The sequence below is a fragment of the Papio anubis genome, chromosome 20 (genome assembly GCF_008728515.1).
Source record: "Papio anubis isolate 15944 chromosome 20, Panubis1.0, whole genome shotgun sequence".
NCBI lineage: Eukaryota > Metazoa > Chordata > Mammalia > Primates > Cercopithecidae > Papio > Papio anubis.
The window spans coordinates 48,923,767-48,940,370 of record NC_044995.1 but is presented as its reverse complement, the minus strand read 5'-3'; the positions used below and the strand labels follow the sequence as shown (position 1 = coordinate 48,940,370).

General features: G+C 54.2%; 1 protein-coding gene across 1 annotated transcript in view; it reads right to left on the bottom strand.

The window, feature by feature from the left end:
• GNG7 (G protein subunit gamma 7) overlaps positions 1 to 16,604 on the bottom strand; it is a 212,774-nt gene that overhangs the window by 145,057 nt on the left and 51,113 nt on the right. The window contains exon 2 of the mRNA XM_003914624.5: positions 11,109 to 11,165. The gene's annotated coding sequence lies outside the window, so the exon portion shown is untranslated. The remainder of the gene's footprint in view (positions 1 to 11,108; positions 11,166 to 16,604) is intronic.

The following is a 16,604-nucleotide window of genomic DNA, read 5'->3' as shown; positions in this document are numbered from 1 at the left end:
GTCGCAATAACAGCTCTGAAACGGGGATTCATTGAGAGGACATTGGTGGGCTTGAAGACGGGGGTCTGCCTACCGGGGCTTGAGTGGGAGCCATAGTAATTCTGTCAGGAGGAGAACAGAAGCCTGTTCTCAACTCCCCCGGGAGGCAGGTTCTTCTGCACCGGGCCTTCTCCCCCCGGCACTGTGGGCATTTGGGGCTGAATCATTCTCGGTGCTGGGACTGCCCCGGGCACGGCAGTGGCACCCCTGGCCTCCACCCCATGGCATCCACCAATCAAGGCAGTCACAGATGTCTCCTGGGTGCAAAACTGCCCCAAGTTGAGACCCCCTGGGCTAGGGGATTCCACGGACTCCAAGAGACTCTGCGTCCCATGATCCTCTGCCCTGCTGAGGTCCCAGGAGGCTGCACACATTGAAATCCACACCCTGAGTGGGGAGGGAGAGAAAGGAGGAGAATCCCAGGAGCTGGGGGTCCCCCTGGTTTACACCGCCTACCCCATTGCGAGTTTATTCTGGTGCCTATTATGAGCAGAAAAATAACTTGATTTTTTGTTCCCCAAAATAATGAACCCAGAGTTTCTACCACTCAGCACTGTGGATATTTGAGGCCCGATTGTTCTCTGGGGCAGGGCCGTCCTGGGCACGGCGGGGTGCTAAGCAGCATCCCTGGTCTCCACCCACTCCATGCCAGGAGCACCCCCAAGTCACAAAAACGACAGGTGTCCCAGAAATTGCTCAATGTCCCTGAGGTTGGGGGGCGGCATCACTCAGGCGACCCCTGCTATAGAGGGTCACGTCCAAGCTCTCCTACAGCCAGGAAGCACCACCTTGTCCTGGGCTACAGACATGGAGGCTGCCGGGTACAGGGAGATTTTCTGAGCCCTGGGGGCTGTGGCAGAGCCCCTGATTTCGGCACAGCGTCCCGTAATTACTTGTGGGCTGCACACGTTTTCTCGGGGGAGGGTGGCAGCAGCGAGCTGTGACCTTCCGGGGGCAGAACGGCGTTTTCAGGTCCTGGCTGGATATCTTGGCAACTCTTTCAGGGGAACAAGTTGTCCGCGAAAAGAACTGATAATAACGTGAATTTCAACACGACGAGGACACGCTGAAATCTGGTGACCGACCAGGGGGAAGTAAACCCGCTCTGACTGGCCGTGGGGACTGGAGTTTGCTCACCACACAAGAGCCCTTCTCAAGATAAAAGTCTCCGGTAAAGCTCTCAGCAGAAATGTTACCAAAAAAAAAAAAAAAAAAAAAAAAAAACCTCCCTGGGAGAATGAGGAGCTATCAGAAAAACACACTCTGTGATCTGGAGGTCACAGAGTTCTTCTGTACTCAGTGAGGCAAGAAGCAAAAAGGCTGAAGAAATGCTTATCCTGGAACAGGGGTTTCCACCCGGGCACTGTGGACATTGGTGCTGGATTGTTCTCTGGGGTGGAGCCGTCCTGGGCACTGCAGGGTGCTGAGCAGCGTCCCTGGCCTCCACCCACTCCATGCCAGGAGCACACCCCTGTCGTGTAACCACAAATGTCCCCAGACATTGCCCCAGATGAGTGAGGACGGAGGTGCAGGTGGGCGTAGGTGGGTGCAGGTGGGCGTAGGTGGGTGCAGGTGGGTGTAGGTGGGTGCCGGTGGGCATAGGCAGGTGCAGGTGCCCCGTGAACCCATCTCCACCTGCACCATCTGCATCTCCAACCCCACCCCCAGCCCCAGTGTCTCCTAAGGGGTAGAAAATCCACAATGCTGAACGTGAGAGACCCTGCCTTAATTTGAGAAAAGAAAAGGACTCAAGTCTGTCCCCTCCTCACATCAGACGCCACGATAAACTCCCAATGGGCCAGATGGTGTCAGCCAGGGGGACCCCAGCTCCTGGGATTTGCCTCCTCTCTCCCTCCTCACTCAGAGTGTGGATTTCACTGTGTGCAGCCTCCTGGAACAATGTGGCCCCGATGTCCACAGGGGCCAGTGGGGGAAACCCTATGTTGTTTGGAAAAAAACGGAATCTGCTTCCTGCTCACACCAGACACCAGAATAAACTCCCAATGGGGCAGACAGCATCAACCAGGGGCACTCCAGCTCCTGAGATTCACCTACTCTCTCCCTCCCAGTCAGGGGGTGGATGGAATTCTCCTCACCTGCCGCCACCCAGGGCAGGGGTGCCTGAGTCTTTAACTCACAGGCGAGGATCCAGGCCCTCTGCCCGCCAGGACAATGACCCCTCCCGAAGCTAGGGAGTGGCAGCCCCAGGTCCGCAGCCAGCTCTTACCCTGAAAAGCGTGACATCCGGGAGGGGGATTGGCAGGCACCCCAGGGCCTGATGGTGGGGACAAGCCAGGGTCTGATTCCCATAGCAGGATGACCTGCACTCCCCCAGGGCCACCCACCCCTCCAGGGGGATGCTTACGCCTTCCATTCTCTGGTCCAAGCTCTGCTCTGGCAACACCTCTGTGCCTGAGTGTGGGGTGTGTTCCCTGACTACCTTAAGGCCACTCCTGGGAGCACAGCCAGTGCCTCCCGCCTCCTGCCATGCACAATATCCAGGGACTGCCTCTGGTTTTGGCAGAGAGGCTCCGAGTGGGCACACAGGGGCCCCCAGGGCAGGGGCCAATCACCTGGGTTTGCCTGAGACCTGGGACTCTCAGTGATGAACCAAGAAGGTATCAAGCAAACTGCAGTGGGGGTAGTGACAGAGCTCAAAGACGGGCTCGGGAGTGACTGAAGACATCTGGGATGCAGTCCGTATGCACTGCCTGCACCTCTGTCTCCACCTGCACCACCTGCCCCCACCTGCACCTCCATCCCCACCTGCACCCATCCCCACCTGCTGCACCTCCATCCCCACCTACACCTCCATCCCCACCTACACCTCCATCCCCACCTGCACCCACCTGCACCTCCGTCCCCACGTGCAACCCACCTGCACCTCTGTCCCCACCTGCACCTGTGTCCCCACCTGTACCCACCTGCACCCACCTGCACCCACCTGCACCTCCATCCCCACCTACACCTCCATCCCCACCTGCACCTCCATCCCCACCTGCACCTGTGTCCCCACCTGTGCCCACCTGCACCCCCTGCACCTCCGTCCCCACCTGCACCCACCTGCACCTCCGTGCCCACCTGCACCCACCTGCACCTCCGTCCCCACCTGCACCCACCTGCACCCCGTCCCCACCTGCCCCCACCTGCACCTCCGTCCCCCACCTGTGCCCACCTGCACCTGTGTCCCCACCTCGTGCCCACCTGCACCGACCTGCACCTCCGTCCCCACCTGCGTCCACTGGCACCTCCGTCCCCACCTGCACCCCCACCTCCATTTGTCCTCATCTGCACCCACCTGTACCACCTGCACCCCGTCCTCACCTGCACCTCTGTCCCTAACTGCACCTCCATCCCCACTTGTCCTCATCTGCACCCCCTGCACCCCCGTCCCTACCTGCACCCCCCGCATCTCCAGCCCCCTCCCGGCTCCAGGCCCGGGCCCAGGAGACTCCATGGGCCTCCTCTGCCCCCTGGTGGCCGCCAGCGGTAACAACAGCCCTCTGCAAACCGAGCTTCCCAGGCCGGGGAACAGGCTCCCCGAGCCCCGGCCGGCCGTCTTTGCTGCTTGGGGCCTACAGAAGATAGGAGCAGGGCATCACGGTGCTGGTTTTGTCACCAGGACAGGCAGCCACGGCCCTCGCTTGGCGGCGCACCGGCTCTCCTGCAGAGGCTGCCACCCAGAGGTCAGAGACCCCGGCAGGCGCCTGCACCCCTCACAGCCTCGCTCTCGTCCATTCTTGTAGGGAGGTGAGTTTCCAAGCTTCCCACCCTGTGTCCCCAGGAACCAAAGCCGCACTCGCCCAGCCCAGCGCCCAGCAAACAGGAGGTGCTCAATGAATGACTATCAACATTATTAAAGATCAGGAAGAACCCATCCCACGCCATCCTGTGTAACAGAGGACCCCTTCGAGGTCAGCCGGCACCACGCCTGCTCACCACTAATTCCGTCCTCTCTACTGGGGCCTCCCCTTGGGTGCTGTGGACATCAGAGCCTGATGGTTCTCTGGGATGGGGCCGTCCAGGGAACCATAGGGTGCTGAGCAGCGTCCCTGGCCTCCATCCACTCCATGCCAGGAGCACCCCTCCATCAAGGCAATTACAGATGTCCTCTGGGGGCAGAATCACCCCTGGTTGAGACTCCCCGGGTTAGGGGATTCCACAGACCCCCAAGAGCCTCTGCATCCCAAGATCCTTCTGCCCCTGCTGGAGGTCCCAGGAGGCTGCACATCGCTGGAAATCCACACCCTGAGTGAGGAGGGAGAAAGGAGGTGAATCCCAGGAGCTGGGGGTCCCCTGGTTTACACCGACTGCCCCATCGGGAGTTTATTCTGGTGTCTAGATAAACTCTCTAGGACTGGAAGTCAGTTTGAATAATGAATGGGTAGGCTGGGTGGCTCACGCCTCTGTCACCCCCAGCACTTGGGAGGCTGAGGTGGATCACAAGGTCAGGAGTTCAAGACCAGCCTGGCCAACATGGTGAAACCCCCTCGCCTCTACTAAATATGTACCAGCCGGGCATGGTGGCGTGCACCTGTAATCCCATCTACCGAGGCTGAGGCGGGAGAATCTCTTGAACCCGGGAGGAGGAGGTGGCAGTGGGCCGAGATCGTGCCACTACACTGCAGCCTGGGCAACAGAGTGAGACTCTGTCCAAAAAAAAATCCTCTATGGCAAAACCCACCATAAGCAAAGTCAAAAGACATGCTCAGGAAAATATTTGCGAAGTTCAAACCAACGTTTATAAACTGTTCAAACAAATCAATGCACCTAAAACGCCGGAACAGAAAGGTCATCAAAGAGCCCAGCCTGGCAGTCCATTTTCGGTGAAGCGAACGCCAGAGAACGGTCGGATTCACCGGCCACCGAGGACACCCAAACAAAACAAAGATGTGCACCCCTACTTGCCAGCTTGGCAAAGATCTCATCGCTGCAGCCGGGAGGGTGGGAACGAGCGCTCCGGGAAGGAATGGGGCGTTTCTGGAGGTCCTTGTGGCTGGATGTCAAATGTAGATCACATGCACAGAGTCTCAGCACAAACTAACTGGCAGGAATCCCAACGAAACCCAACCATCCAAGGAATGATCCGAGGAAATGAATGAGGGAGGGAGGAATGGAGGGAGGGATGAATGGGAAGAAAGGAAGGAAGAAGGAGGTGGGAAGGAGGGATGGAAGGAAGGGAAGGAGGGGGAAGGGAGGAAGGAGGAAGGAAGGAAGGAAGGAGGGAATGGAAGGAAGGAAGGAAGGAAGGAAGGGGGATGGAAGAAGAGGAAGGAAGGAAGAGGAAGGAAGGAAGGAGGGAAGAAGGAAGGGACAGAGGGAAGGAGGGAGGAAGGAAGGAGGAAGGAAGGAAGAAGGAAGGAAGGAAGGAAGGAGAAGGAAGGAAGGGAGGGGGGAGGGAGGTAGGAGGGAGGGAAGGAAGCAGCAGAGGGAGGGAGATAGAGATAGGAAGGAAGGAGAAAGGGGGGACAGGGAGGAAGGCGAGAGATAGAGAGAGGGGGAAGGAATGAAAGACACAGAGAGGAAGGAAGCAAAGAGAGAGAGAGGAAGAGAGAAAGACAGGTAAAGAAAAAGAGAGACACCCAAAAGCCCAGCTGGGGGGACGAGTTAAACACATTATAAAATTATTTTTAAAGTGGTAAGTCACAACCCCCTATCACAGGGAGTTCCTTAACGAGCATCAGGAATGAGGGTGGACATCAAGGTTTCTTGACGAGGAAGGACGCCCAGTGATGGGAATGAGGACATGAGAGGACAGAACCCTCCTTGTGTGAAATCCACAGGCGAACATAATTCACAAAAATCCCAGGACAGGCTTGTCAAGATGCTGACGCCCATTGGTGCCGGGCTGGGGAAACTTAGGGGCTTTGCCTTCTTCGTATTTTTCTTCATTTTACCTTTTTGGTTGTTGTTTATTTTTTGGAGACAGGGTCTTGCCCTGTTGCCCAGGCCGGAGTGCAGTGGTGCGATCATAGCTCACTGCAGCCTTGACCTCCTGGGCTCAAGTGATTCTCCTGCCTTGGCCTCCAGTGTAGCTGGGACTACAGGTACACACCATAACACCTGGCTAATTTTTTAATTCTTTTGTAGAGATGGGGTCTTGCTATGTTGCCCAGGCTGGTCTCAAACTCCTGGGCTCAAGTGATCCTCCCACCTTGGCCTCCCAAAGTGCTGGGATGACTGGTGTAAGCCACCACACCCAGCAACTCACCAAGTTCTGGCCTCAATCAGGGATCAAAGGGCTTCAGGTCAAATTGCCATCCCTAAAACGACCTGCTAGAGAAACTTAAGTCTATGAAATGAAGGGGAGGCACCCCAGAAACTGGCAGGGGGTCCCCGGAAGTGGTACAAGAAGAAAGGACTCGGGTCGCGCAGCTGACCCCCAGTGGCTCTCAGCCTCGAGAACCCAGCCCGGCGATGGCCAGAGTCCACCCGGCGGATTCCTACAGGAAGCCTCTTCCTCTCTCCTTGAGGTCATGGGGGCGCGAGTGACCGGCAAGGGAGGAAGTCGGCTCCGTTCACCCCTCCAGCTGGCTGCCCATTTCAGCAGAGAGGACAGCAGGCTCCCAGCGACAGCCCCATCCTAACCCCAGATCCCATGCACGGGTCAGCTCCACGTCAAAAAGGACTGCAGACGGGATGAAGTTAAGGATTGTGAGACAGGAAAGCATCCGGGGTGATCTGGGGGCCCCGGTGTCTTCATAGGGTCCTCAGGAGAGGAGGCAGGAGGATGAGAGTCAGAGACTGGAAGAGGTTTCACTGTGGCTGTGAACAGGGAGGAGGGGGCCCCGAGCCAAGGGATGTGGGTGCCCCTAGATGCTAGGAAATGCGGGAACCAGATTCTGACCTGGAGCCCCAAGAAGGGATGGGCCCTGCCCACACCTTGATTTTCCTTGATTTTCGCCCAGTGAGGCCTATGTGAGGCTTTTTTTTTTTTTTTTTTTTTTGAGATGGAGTCTCACTGTCACCCAGGCTGGAGTGCAGTGGTGCCATCTCGGCTCTGCAACCTCTGCCTCCCGGGCTCAAGGGATTCTCCTGCCTCAGCCTCCTGAGTGTCTGGGACTACAGACGCACACCACCACACCTGGCTAGTTTTTTTGTATTTTTAGTAGAGATGGGGTTTCACCATGTCAGCCAGGCTGGTCTCAAACTCCTGACCTCAGGCGATCCGCCCGCCTCGACCTCCCAAAGTGCTGGGATTACAGGTGTGAGCCACCGCGCCCGGCCCTATGTTAGACTTCCGAGCTGCAGAGCTATCAGATAATAACTGTGTGTGTGAGAAGCCGTTCTACATCAGTGGTCACTTGTTACATCCGCTGCAGGAGGTGCCTACATCCACCAGCGCCCAACGAGAGGATCTAGCAGCTCCCACCCAGGCCCTGGGGGCTTAGTGGGCAGCCCCACCAGCCTACAGCCTGCCTGCCAGAGAGCTGTTCTCACAGACCCCCATCATGGGACACGTGTCGCTGGGACGGGTCATGGAGAACGATGACCCCATCACGGGCAGTCTTTCCAAAGGTGCCCACGGGAGACCAGAAATCGTAATGTTTCTGCTGAGAACTACCATATCCTAGCTTGCAAACAGTTCCGCAGCTGCTAGCGTTTCCCTGTTGAAATGAATAGGGTTATTTCTTTTTGTTTTTTTAGAGACAGGGTCTCTCTCTGTTGCCCAGGTTGGAGTGCAGTGGTGCAATCATAGCCCACTGCAGCCTCGACCACCCGGGCTCCAGCGATCCTCCCACCTCAGCCTCTTAAGTAGCTGGGATTTCAGGTGTGCACCACTACGCTTGGCTAATTTCTGTATTTCTTGTAGAGATGGGGTTTCGTCATGTTGCCCATGCTGGTCTCAAACTCTTGGGCTCAAACCATCCTCCCCACTTCAGCCTCCCAGGTAGCAGGGACTACAGGTGCGTGCCACCATACCTGGCTAATTTTCTGTAGAGATGAGGATATCACTCTGTTGCCCAGACTGATCTCAAACTCCTGGGCTCAAGCCATCCTCCCGCCTTGGCCTCCCAGAGTGCTGGGATTACAGGCGCGAGCCATGGCGCCCGGCCAGAACTGAATGTTTGAAGAAGCCCAACACCAAACCAGTGGTGGTCCCAGCCAGCGCCAGGAATGCAAAACCTGAGCCCTCTCCGGGCTCTGCACACCTTCCTGCCCTTGCCCTGCACGTCGGCACCGGAAATGCAAAGTCTGAGCCTCTCTGGGCTCTGCACACCTTCCCGCCCTGCGCCATGTGCACCGGAAATGCAAAGTCCAAGACCTCTCCCGGCTCTGCACACCTTCCGGCCCTGCACTATGTGCACCGGAAATGCAAACTCCGACACCTCTCCGGGCTCTGCATACCTTCCGGCCCTGCGCCTTCGGCACCGGAAATGCAAAGTCTGAGCCTCTCTGGGCTCTGCACACCTTCCAGCCCTGTACCATGTGCACCGGAAGTGCAAAGTCCAAGACCTTTCTGGGCTCTGCACACCTTCCCGCCCTGCGCCTCCTTTTTCAGGCTGAGCTTTTCTGTTGGTGTCACGGCTTCACTGGGGTGCGAGTTACACACCCTGAGATGCACACAGGGCACGCTCATCTTTAAGCACACATGGTTCGAAGGGTTGCCATTCATTCCTACAGCTGTGCAACCATCAGCATAATCTCAATGGGATGCTGTCATCGGCCCCCAGAGCTGCCCCGATCCTACCCCCCAGCCTCCAGGCCACCTCTGATCTCTGTCACCTTTTCTAGAATTTTCCTGTAAGTGGAATTGTACAATATGAAATCTTTTACATTTTTATGTTTGGCTTCATAAACAAATAAATACTATACATATATTTTATATCTATACTTTTTGTATCTACACTTTATTTTATTTTATTATTTCTGAGATGGAGTCTCGCTCTGTCACCCAGGCTGAAGTGCAGTGGTGCAATCTCAGCTCACTGCAACCTCCGTCTCCTGGGTTCAAGCAATCTTCCCACTTCAGCCCCCCAAGTAGCTGGGATAACAGGCGCCCGACACCACGCCCAGCTAATTTTTGTATTTTTAGTAGAGAAGAGGTTTCGCCAAGTTGGCCAGGCTGGTCTCAAACTCCTGACCTCAGGTGATCCACCCACCTTGGCCTCCCAAAGTGCTGGGATTACAGGCGTGAGCCACTGCACCTATTATGTAAAATAGTTCTATCTATACATGTATCATGTTATTGAGATATAATTCATATGACATACAGTGCACCCATTAAAAATGCATAATTCTTTCTGGGTATTCTCTGAGGGACCAAAAATAAGAAAAAAATCATAAAATAAAAAGAAAATGCACAATACAGTGGCATTTAGTACATTCACAGAGTCCTGCAACCATCACTACTACCTAATTCCAGAACATTCTAATTACACCAAGAAAAAACACATCAACCATCACTTCCCATGCCTCTCCCAGGCTCGGCACCCACGCGTCCCCTCCCTGCCTCTGTGGATTGGCCTGTCCTGAACATTTCGTAGAAATGGCATCACATGCTGTATGGCCTTTGGTGTCTGGCATCTCTTACTGAGCGTGACGCCCTCAAGGCACACCCACACAGTGGCCTGTGTCAAAGCCTCATTCCTTTTCACGGCTGAGTAATACTCCACAGTGTGGATGAAGGATGTTCTGCTGATCCACTTACCCATTGATGGACATTTGGAGTCTTTGCCTTGTTGCTACATTTGAACATATTCTTTACTTTTGAGTACATCTGTTTTTGAATTACCTCTCATGACCATTGTCTACTAAGGACGAGACCAAAATGATTTATCTTGGGCTTGGCTAAAATATGTATTTTTAAGGCGCACATTACATGCCATAAAATTCAAGTGAAGTGTACTGCTCAAAGATACTTCAGGGCCAGGTGCAGTGGCTCACACCTGTAATCCTGGCACTTTGGGAGGTCAAAGTAGGAGGATGACTTAAGCCAAGGAGTTCAAGACCAGCCTGGGCAACAAAGCAAACCCTAACTCCTTTCTGGTTTTTTTGTTTGTTTGTTTGTTTGTTTGTTTGTTTGTTTTTTTGCTTTCTTTCATTTCTTTTTCTTTTTTCTTCTCTCTCTCTCTTTTTTTTAGAAGGAGTTTCGCTCTGTCGCCCAGGCTGGAGTGCAGTGGCATGATCTTGGCTCACTGCAACCACCACCTCCCAGGCTCAAGTGATTCTCGTGCCTCAGCCTCCCAAGTAGCTTGAATTACAGGCCTGCGCCACCACGCCTGGCTAATTTTCCTATTTTTAGTAGAGATGGGGTTTCACCATGTTGGTCAGGCTGGTCTGGAACTCCTGACCTCAGATGATCCACCCGCCTCGGCCTCCCAAAGTGCTGGGATTACAGGCATGAGCCACTGTGCCTGGTCAAGACCCTAACTCTTAAAAAAAAAATTAAAACTTTTTAAAAAAGATTTTTTAGTAAGTTCACCAGGTTTGCAGCCACCCCCACCCGACCATTGGGTCCATTTCCATGTCCCTGGCAAGTCCCCGGCGCACATGCACGTCCCCAGCCTCCGGCCACCATGAGTCCCTTTCTGTTCCTACGGCTTTGCCTTTTCTGGACATTTCTGCCTTCCTTTCTACTTATTTTTAAATGATTTCCTCTTCCTACATTTTAAAAGTCACTCATGATTCTTTAGGGAGAAAAACGAGCAGTAAACCAACAGAGGAGAGCTAAAGGGCCAGCGACGGGTTATTCTCCAGGTGCACGGGAGATAGGGGTGAAGGCTGAGGCACCCTCCTTCAAACTCCCTACCACAGCACGAAGACACCGGAAAGGCAGGCAGCACCGCCAAGGGCTTCCCACCCTGACCCCGTCCAGGGGCTCCGGCACCAGTAGGACCAGTGAGTGCCACGTTCCCGGCCTCGTGGGTGGGAAACTCTGCCAGGGGCTAGCAGCTGTTCCCCCGCACCCGCTCCCCATTACTCACACTTGGTGGATACAAAAAGCCCACAGACCCAGGTCAAGTCCAAGACAACCGCCTTGACGGCAACCCCACGTCTTAGATTCAGGGTGCAAAACAGCCAACCGAGCCTCAAATCAGAGCAAAGAAATGAGTCACAGCACCGACCTGTGCAGGAGGTCTCGCCGTCTGCAGCACCGAGATCCCGAAACCAAGCTCCGCTCCCTGGAAAAAACACACAGAATTAGTCTGGTGTGGCTGGAGGTGCCACGCACGTGTTGATGGGGTCAGCACTGGAGAATGGCCTTGCACTCGTGATTGGACAAGGACAGAAATCATTTTGGCAACCAGATGCGGTGGCTCAGGCCTGTGATCCCAGCACTTTGGGAGGCCGAGGCGGAAGGGTCTTGCAGTCAGGAGTTCGAGACCAGCCTGGCCAACATGGCAAAACCCCGTCTCTACTAAAAATACAAAAATTAGCCAATGTGGTGGCGGGTGCCTGTAGTGCCAGCTACTCAGGAGGCTGAGGCAGAAGAATCACTTGAACCTGGGAGGCGGAGGGTGCAGTGAGCTGGGATCGAGCCACTGCACTCCAGCCTGGGCGACAATGTGAGACTCTGCCTCAAAAAAAAAAAAAAAAAAAAAAGAAAGAAAGAAAAAGAAAGAAGCAGAAGGCAATTTTCTGAAAACATTTATTATTAGAGATTTATGACGTTATTCCTAATACATTTTCCACGTGTTTGAAAACTGAACTGAGTGCAAGGATTGATGTTTTTATGGCTCTTTACAATTTATCAAAAACAACTCTGTACATCTTCTGAGCCTCCTGATCCCCCTGGGAGGAAGAAGAAGAGGCTCAGTTAGTCCCATGGTGCCCAGAAGGCACCCAACGTATCCAGGTCTGCCCAGGACTTTTCCAGAGTTAGCCTGATAGTCCTGCATCCTGGGAAATCCCTCAGCCCCAGCTCAGCTGGGACGGGCAGTCTCTGAGCAGAACCAAGCTGGCACCACATGCCTGAGGCTGTGACCAGGGACTCCCCACCTCAGGGGCCTCGGGGGGGCCCGCCACCATCACTGACAGGACGCGCTCCAGGGCCAAAGCTGTTCCTGCGAACACCGTGGTTTATATGCAACCCTTGCCTCCCTCTGAAGTCTGGAATCCTGGCATGGGTCAGGCAGCAGGGGCCGCAGATCCAGCCCCCATAGGAACGTGGGCGCTGGGTCTCTGGGAGCCTCGCTGGTGATGGTGCTTCAGGCTGTTGCCCCAGCTCGCTGCTGGGGATGAGGCATGTCCCACGTGACACATGGAGAGAGGGCTGGAAGCTGGACCTGGAAGCCGGGCCTGGCCTCCCCAACCCACCCCACGAGCCTTTCCCTTCGTGAACTCTGCTCCATGCTCCGTGTCCTCTTACTAGGAGAAACCACAGCTGCAAGGAGGCCTTGTGCGGAGTCCGGGGTCCCCCCAGCAAGTCACCCCATCTCTACAAAGTTACCCCATCTTTACAAAAAAAATTTAAAAGTTAGGAGGGTGTAGTGATGCCCGCCTGTGACCCCAGCTACGCAAGAGGCTGAGATGGGAGGATCGCTTGATTCTGGGACATCAAGGTTGCAGTGAGCTAGGATTGCACCACTGCACTCCAGGCTGGGCAAGAGAGTGCGATCCTGTCTGAGAAAAAAATAAAAATAAATGCCACTTGGGGCCAGGGGCGGTGGCTCACACCAGTAATCCCAGCACTTTGGGAGGCCAAGGCAGACAGACCACTAGAGGTCAGGAGTTCAAGACCAGCCTGGTCAACAGGTTGAAATCTTGTGTCTCCTAAAAATACAAAAATTAGCCAGGCATGGTGGTGGATGCCTGTCATCCCAGCTACTTGGGAGACTGAGGCACGAGAATCGTTCGAACCTGGGAGGCGGAGGTTGCAGTGAGCTGAGATCATGCCACTGAACTCTAGCCTGGGTGACAGAATGAGTCTCAGTCTGAAAAAAAAAAAAAAAAGCCACTTGGGATCCAGGATAGGATCCTAAAACAGAAAAGGGACCTTAGAAGAAAAAATCGTGAAACTGGGATAAAGAGTGAAATTTAACTTATAGAAATGTACCCACATGAGCTTCCTGGTGGTCATAAGTACATGGTCCAGCCTGGGCCACATAGCAAGACCCCATCTCTACAAAAACAATGTAAAAATTAGCTGGGCATGGTGGTGCAAACCTGTTGTCCCAGGTACTTGGGAGGCTGAGGCAGGAGGATCGCTTGAGCCCAGGAAGTCGAGGCTGCAGTGATCTGTGATTGTGCCACTGCACTCCAGCCTGGGCAACAGAGCAGGGCACTGTCTCAGAAACAAACCAAACCCAAATGCACGGTGACTTCATAAGATGCTAACATAAGGGAAAACTGGTGAGAGACAGACACGAGATCTCTAGATTTCTTTGCAACTCTTCTGAAAATCTAAAATTAAAAGTTCATTTAAAAAAAACCCACAAACTTTAAAATGCTAGTTTCTAGTTTCCGTTCTATGAGCCCAGGGTAATTTACCATCAATAAAAGGCGGGGATAGGGAGCGGAAATCCCCGCTGTCACCTGCAGGTGGTGCCCTTGCCACAGGAACGCCCTGGCACCCTTGGGCTCTGGGAGCAGCTGGAATCTTGCAGGATCCGCTACACCAGGGTTTGCCACTCAGAACAGCAGCAGCTCAGGGCAGCAGGGATGAGCGATGAAAGGGCTAGAGCGGCATGCCCATGGGGCGGCAGGAGGCCCAGACTCCTGCCCTCCGCCTTGCAGGGCAGCTATGCACATAACCCTTCAACTTTGAATCATGTTTTTTGTTTTTGTTTTTTTGTTTTTGTTTTTTTGAGACAGGGTCTCACTCTGTCGCCCAGGCTGGAGTGTAATGATGCAATCACAGCTCACTGCAGCCTCCACCTCCTGGGCTCAAGCGATCCTCCTTCCTCAGCCTCCTGAGGAGCTGGGCCTACAGGTGAGAATCACTGTCGTAGTTTTCATGGACTGGGAAGGGGAAGGAATGTGCTTAGTTTGTGGGCTAATTTTTAAAGTTTTTAAAATAGAGACAGGGTATTGCTATGTTATCCAGCCTGGTCTTGAACTCCTGGGCTCAAGTGATCCTCCCACCACCTTATCTTCTGAAAGGGCTGGGATTCAGGTGCAGCCATTTCACCTGGACAACCTTAAATTACTGAATGAATTCGAAGTGGTGGCCCTGTGCGCCCTTCAACCCACTACCCTGCCAGTGACTCCGTACACAGCTACGGCACATCTTATCAAAACCACCAAACTGAGAGAGGCGGATACATTCAATGTAGACACTCACCCCTAAGAATCATTATTTTCAAACAGCCTTCTTGTGAAATAATGCCCGTACCATACAACTTGCCTACTTAAAGTGTATAATTCAGTGTTTTCAGTATATTTGCAAAACTGGGCAACCACCACTTTTATATAGTTCCAGAACATTCTCCTACAAAGAAGCGCCCTCCCCATCGGCCCCCAATCTCCAGCCCCGGCACCCATGTGTCCCCTCCCTGTCTCTGTGGATGGGCCTGTCCCGGACATTTCATAGAAATGGGGTCACACACTGTACAGTGTCGCTCACTGAGCGTGACGTCCTCAAGGTGCACCCACGCTGTGACCTGTATCAGATGTGCTCCTTTCCATGGCTGAGTCTTACTCCTCCTGAGTAGGGAGGGACGTGGTTTTTAAACCCATTCACCCGCGGATAGACCATCAGCTTGTTCCTACTTGTTGGCGATTGTGAATCTGCTGCTGTGAATATTTGTGTCACAGGAATCTTATTTTTTATTTTGTTTTGAGACAGAGTCTCGTTCTATCCTCCAGGCTAGAGTGCAGTGACGCAATCTCGGCTCACGGCAACCTCCACCTCCCGGGTTCAAGCGATTCTCCTGCCTCAGCCTCCCGAGTACTTGGGATTACAGGCACCCACCACCACGCCCAGCTAGCTTTTTTTTGTATTTTTAGTAGAGACGGGGTTTCCCCATGTTGGCCAGGCTGGTCTGGAACTCCTGACCTCACGTGATCCGCCCGCCTAGGCCTCCCAAAGTGCTGGGATTACAGGCTTGAGCCACCGCGCCCAGCCCTAGGAATCATTTTTAAGATGGGTTCTCATTCTCTGCCTTCACTGCAAACCTCCCTCTCCCCAGCCCTTTAACCCCAGCCCCTGGCTGTCCTCAAGACCTTGGACTCCGCAATGAGGCAACTGCAGGGCTGAGCGGATCCCCCCCGGTCTGTGCTCAGCCCCAGAGCAGCTCGGGTCAGAGGCGAACACAGCATGGGTGAAGCCGTGTCCCAGCCGCTCTGTCCTCAGGCCTTGAGCTGCACCAGCTGGCACCAGGCTGTCCCCCAGCGACCTTCAGCGGCTCGCTCAGCCCGACAGAAATGCTGGGTTTTCATGTTCCCTGTGTGGACGAATCACAATTGACTTGTGCGGCCAGCAGTGGAGCCAAGGAGGCGAGACCTCTCCGCGGGGGTTGAGTCCTCTCAGAAACTGCCCAGCCAGGGGCGACACGAACCGCTGGGACCTCCTGTTCGTAAATTAGTATGGATTTCAAGGCGCCAATAACCCGGCTTTAAACCCAGCTTAGGGCCCTGGGTGCCTGTGTGCAGCTGGCCCTTCCTCCCAGCAGGCAGGCAAGTCTCAGACACAGGCAAGAAACACTGCAGGTAGCAGGTGCCGAATGCCAGCAGGGAGAGATCAGTCCCCCGGGACACAGAGGCCACGGACGGTGGTGGTGGTCAGGGCACCTCGTGTAGGAAGGGCTGCCACTGACTCCCAGCGCTCCCCACTGTGTCCTGGAGGTGCTTCTCCAGATCTCTGTCTGACTTCCTTCCTTCCTTCCTTCTTTCCTTCCCTCTCTCCCTCCTTCCCTCCCTCCCTCCTTCCCTCCTTTCTCCCTCCTTCCCTTCTTTCCCTCCATCCCTCCTTCCTTCCTCCCTCTCTTTTTCTCTCTCTCTCTTCGTCTCTTTTTTTCTCTTTCCTTCTTTCTTCTTTCTTTTCTCTGTCTCTCTTTTCTCTCCCTCGCCTTTCTCTCTCTCCTTTCTCTTTTTTTTTTTTTTTTTTAAGACAGTCTCACTCTGTCACCCAGGCTGGAGTGCAGTGGCGCGATCTCAGCTCATTGCAACCTCCACCTCTCAGGTTCAAGTGATTCTTCTGCCTCAGCCTCCCAAGTAGCTGGGATTACAGGTGCCCATCACCACGCCCAGCTAATTTTTGTATTTTTTGTAGAGATGGTGTTATGCCATATTGGCCAGGCTGGTCTCGAATTCCTGGGCTCAGGCAATCCACCCTCCTTGGCCTCCCAAAGTGCTGGGATGACAGGCATGAGCCACCGTGCCTGACCAATTTCTTTTTTAAAAAAATTAAAATAGGCCGGATGCAGTGGCTCATGCCTGTTATGAGGCATGAGCTGTTATGCATATGCTCATGCAGATCACCTGAGGTCAGGAGTTCAAGACCAGCCTGGGCAACATGGTGAAACCCCGTCTCTACTAAAATACAAAAATTAGCCAGGTGTGGTGGTAGACGCCTGTAATCCCAGCTACTCGGGAGGCTGAGATGGGAGAATCACTTGAACCTGGGAGACAGTGGTTGCAGTAAGCCAAGATTGCACTACTACACTCTAGCCTGGACGGCT